The following is a 4,829-nucleotide window of genomic DNA, read 5'->3' as shown; positions in this document are numbered from 1 at the left end:
GTACCCTACGCCGTAGGCTCTGCGTTGGTGTAACGCGGAACCATAAATCAGCCTTAACTGGAAGTTACACACGTGTCATTTGTTGATGTTTTTCCAGGATTCTGATTGGCTGGCATGACGTTAAGAGCGTTTTCATGCGGGTCTGTGTAAACGAGGATTTTTTTGAAAACGTAGAGGGGAAAATATCCGTTTTTGTAAATACCCGGCTACGTGTAAACGTGGCCTAAGGGTCAATTCAGGTATAATTCATGTTTAATTTGTTGGAATGTTTCATGTTTGAAAGTTCTGATTGATGTAGAAGTTTCTCAACAATGGTTGATTTTATCTTTGGATAACAGCAACAATATGTTTCAGATACATCCAAGGATTCATCAGATGTCAAAGCCCTTTTTAAGTCTGGGGAATAGGCTATAGCCAGAATGCTTGTGCAAGACGTAATGTTTTCGTTATGCGGTAAAATCTCAGATGGATACGTGTAGTCTATATGTGTACTGGCACATTAACATATCAACACTTGGGTTTTTTGTTCATATATCAGCAAGGCAATGGCTATTCAAGAGCTTACTTTTATTTCAGGTTCCGTTTTATTTTGTGTTTATCCAAATTTGTGGTTCCAGTTGCCGTCGAGTTGGCTGAAAACGTTGGCCGATCCCGATCCCTATCTTAACCTATCCACACATCTCTGTACTGTCCTGGACAACCTACTGAGGTTCTCCTCCAACACAGAGGGGATCCCGAGAAGGTGCCTATACCCAGGAAACTGAACTCCGTTTCTGTCAGTAAGAATATTACTGATAATCTACTACACATTCATTGAAAGTGTTTCATTTTTCTCCATATGCCGCTGGTATCTCTCCATCACCGTACAGGACAGGAGCTGCCTGCACAACACTGTGTGTGATCTAAGATTATTGGACTTCCTGCTTGCCACGTGCACACTGTGTATGAACAGCAGACATATGGTCTGTCTCGTTGCATTGTCAGTCACCTGACACACGCTCTGTTCACTGCATTTAAGTAGCTGCCATCTGGTCCCAAGTTCTGCTGTCCAACCTGTAAGATCCAGAGAAGGAGAGCGACCTTTGTCCCCAATGCTATTCTCCTCCTGAACTCTAAGGGGTTACAATAACTTTAAACTTTATTATTCATTTATTGGTGTACATGTTGTGCAAAAACCTATTGGATTCTCTTTAATATGCTCTTTCCATCAAGTTGAATATCTAAACCGAAACTGAGTGTGTATAAGAAAAAGATTTGAGAGATGATCCAGATTTAAGAAGATTTAATTAAGCAATTACATGTAATAGGGTCATACATCATCCCTCTCGAAGCAGAATGACATTGACACCAAGGAGGCATAATGATTTTAAGGCATAAATGATGATTCATTATTACATGAATGGTAGATAAATCATTGTTAAGGTCAATGTTAATATTTTGGGGGCAGAGTATCAATCTGCACTCTTAGTCGGGACAAGGATATATTTTGCTGCTCTCAGCAGCTTTTGGTTTAATTAAGTGGCCAAGGCTACATTTTTCATCACAGTACATACTCTGCTGGTTTTACATCTCTAACACATATATGGACACTGTAGCCTTTCCTACCTCCTCACCAGCTACTATACTGTTACTGGCAGCAGGCCTGCCACTGCACATAATCTGATGCTTTCACCCATCCACCAACCCACTTTTTTTCCCTCCCTCTTGCTCTTTTAATTTACCTAATTGCCCCTGGGGGATAAATAAAACTTCTCTTTCTCAAATATTTCCACTCACATTTGATCACCACTTCTAAAGGCAGCTTTTTCCCCTATTTATGTACTCTTTCACTTTGTTATGTGTGGTTTGTTGTTATGTTGTTTCACCACATGGCCAAAGCAGAACTATATGTAATCTCTTACAGACGCCACCACTTCGTCAGTGTTTGTATAATTATATATAGACCAGTCTGTACAAAAAACCCATGCATCAGTGTCTCTGTGCTCGCAAATAATGTTCAAAACAAGGAATAATCTACTACCAAAAAATATCAGAGGAATGTTCACAGAGAGAGAAAGGGGCTATAATCTAAGGGGAGAACTAAATTTTAGAAAACATAAAGTACAAACAACAATGAAAAGCATGTGCATATTGAACTGTGGAGTGACTCTGTGGAACAGTTTAGAGCAGGAAATGAAACAAAGTATTAACATAAATCTGTTTAAAAGGAGATACAAAAAATGATTTATAAACAGGTATATGGAAGAGGAAATACATAAAGGATATTTATGTAGTATATATAATATGTTGAGAGGGATAGTTATAATTATGGAATATAAATTATATATTTATTAGGTATGTAGCATATATATATATATATATATATATATATATATATATATATATATATATATATATATATATATATATATATATATATATACACAGGGATATTTATGTAGTTTATATAGTGTATATTTATATAGATTTATCTAATAATTGTATTTTCTATATATTGATATCATATTTATGTAATATTTATATTTTCTTTATACTTATATGGATAATTGTGTAGTAATAGGCATTTTTATGTAGTATTTATATAGACTATATTTATATGGATATTGTGTAGATATAATAATAACAATAATGTAAATTCATAGTTATAAAGGGGTAGGAACTAGGAAAAAGTGTATATACTTCTTCCTACTCCTTTTTTCGAACATATGAGAATATGAAGATGTTACTGTTTTTTTTTTTGTTTTTTTATATACATGTTCGAAATAAAAATTCATTCATTCATTCATCGGACAGCTCAGTCCCCGCCAGCAGCTGTGGACTGCTGCGTTTGGGTGCTTTCATATGGGAATTACATGAATTGTAGTGAGAGTTGATCACCGCTAGATGGCAGTAGAGACGTGAAGTATCACCTGCTTGTTGACACTCTCGCCTTTTTTTCCCATGTGGGTTTCACGTTTAGTATAGCGTAAGTCAACATATATGAAAAAAAAAACAGACTATATGTCAAAATGAAACCTTTAAACGCTTTGGAAAGTTACATTTCAAGTAAAAGGGCGCTCGTGTCCTTTATGTGCATTGCTCTTGAACAGATAAACGGGTAAATGTAAATATCTTTGACTGACACAATTCCGACCAATAAGGCGGTCACTTTTCGCCACTTCCCTTTTTCAACCAATCAGCGCAGTGCATCATAAAGCCCCGTCAAGTGCGGTTGAGTCGAGTTTTTTCCGAAGTAAGTACGTGCTGCCAGAAACATCTCCACGAGACCGGACGTGTGGTGATGAAACCTTCAACATAAGAGGTTTTGACGGCTAAAGTAAATGAAGCAATGTTTCCACATGTATGACTGACCAAACATATTTGTTCTTTTTTTTAACACATTTGTTCCTCATTTTGGGCTTTTAATTTGAGTCTAGGCTGGATTATCCATATACTGAACCAGGCGAGCGCCTAGGGGCCCCAGCCAATGAGCAGGCACCAAATCAAATGACTAACTGGACCATATGTCATATTTTGTTATTTTCTCTATATATTTGCTGGAAGAGGAGCAAACGGGTACAGTAGTAACCAATGATATAATACAAATACATTATAATAATAATAATAATAATAAAATAAAGAGAATTGTGTTTGAGTGAGTGTGCTGTTCCCTACCTTCACATCAGCTCATTCAGTAGGCCTGTTTGATTGTTTAGTCATATGCTGTAATAGTTTTGCATGTAGTCCTCAGACAGGCCATATATGATGGAAATGATGATAGTTATTCTAATTAATGGTCGTCATCAGCTTGTCATCCAGGTCTGCATAAATCTGTTAATAACACAGTCATTTGTATCAGGGTGTGCTGAAGCAGGGAAACATCTAAAACATGCAGGACAGGGAGTCCTGAGGACCAGGGTTGAAGACCATTGTAATGATTAGATTGTCCTTTATTCCTCCCTCAATGGGGAAATAGTCTTTGTGTGGCAGCAGTACACTCAACACTTAGCGTAAAAAAAGTCACAAAAATATATTTACAAATATAGATTGATTGATTGAAATCTTTATTTCGAGAGAAAAAACAGAAAACAGAAAAACAGAAAAAAAACAATTACACAAAACAACAAAAAAAAGAATACAAATAAACAGTCACTCAACAAAATCAAAGGGAAATAAACCTTCATGCTCGAAAAGGAGTAGGAGGAAGTAAAAAACTTATGAGGTCCTACCCCTTGTTTCTATTTCAATTTTGCTTGAAAATAAAAATAAGAAGAAAATATAACAGCAAGCTTTACTTTATCAAAAAATTATACCTGTTATTACCTTATAAAAATAGTACAGCACTTCATTGCAATATTATACCTGAGCATTATAAATATAAATATACTTGAGCATTATAAATATTATACCTGCGCATTATAAATAAATGTTTGCTATATATATATATATATATATATATATATATATATATATATATATATATATATATATATATATATATATATATATATATATATATATATATATATATATATATATATATATATATATATAGGATATGCAGCAGCATCTAAAATGTAATTTTCTGAACTTCATGAGCTGATAACTATGATACAGCTGCCACTCAGGAAGGGTTATCATACCAAAATATCATCTATAGACATGGATCTTTTCAAAAATTATAAGCAAGTTGGGTCACCTTGAGTAGTACTGACAAGTGAAATTTTGGGCTCTGGCCCATGGACTATAACCTCTTATTTAGTGACCCATTTAAATTCCAAGTCGTGTACGTGATAGGATTTTATTTTGAAAAGCTTTAAAGGAAGTGCATATTTCCTGTCAGCTGCTTC

The sequence above is a fragment of the Cololabis saira genome, chromosome 22 (genome assembly GCF_033807715.1).
Source record: "Cololabis saira isolate AMF1-May2022 chromosome 22, fColSai1.1, whole genome shotgun sequence".
In the NCBI taxonomy this organism is placed as follows: domain Eukaryota; kingdom Metazoa; phylum Chordata; class Actinopteri; order Beloniformes; family Belonidae; genus Cololabis; species Cololabis saira.
This window is presented reverse-complemented; position numbering follows the sequence as displayed.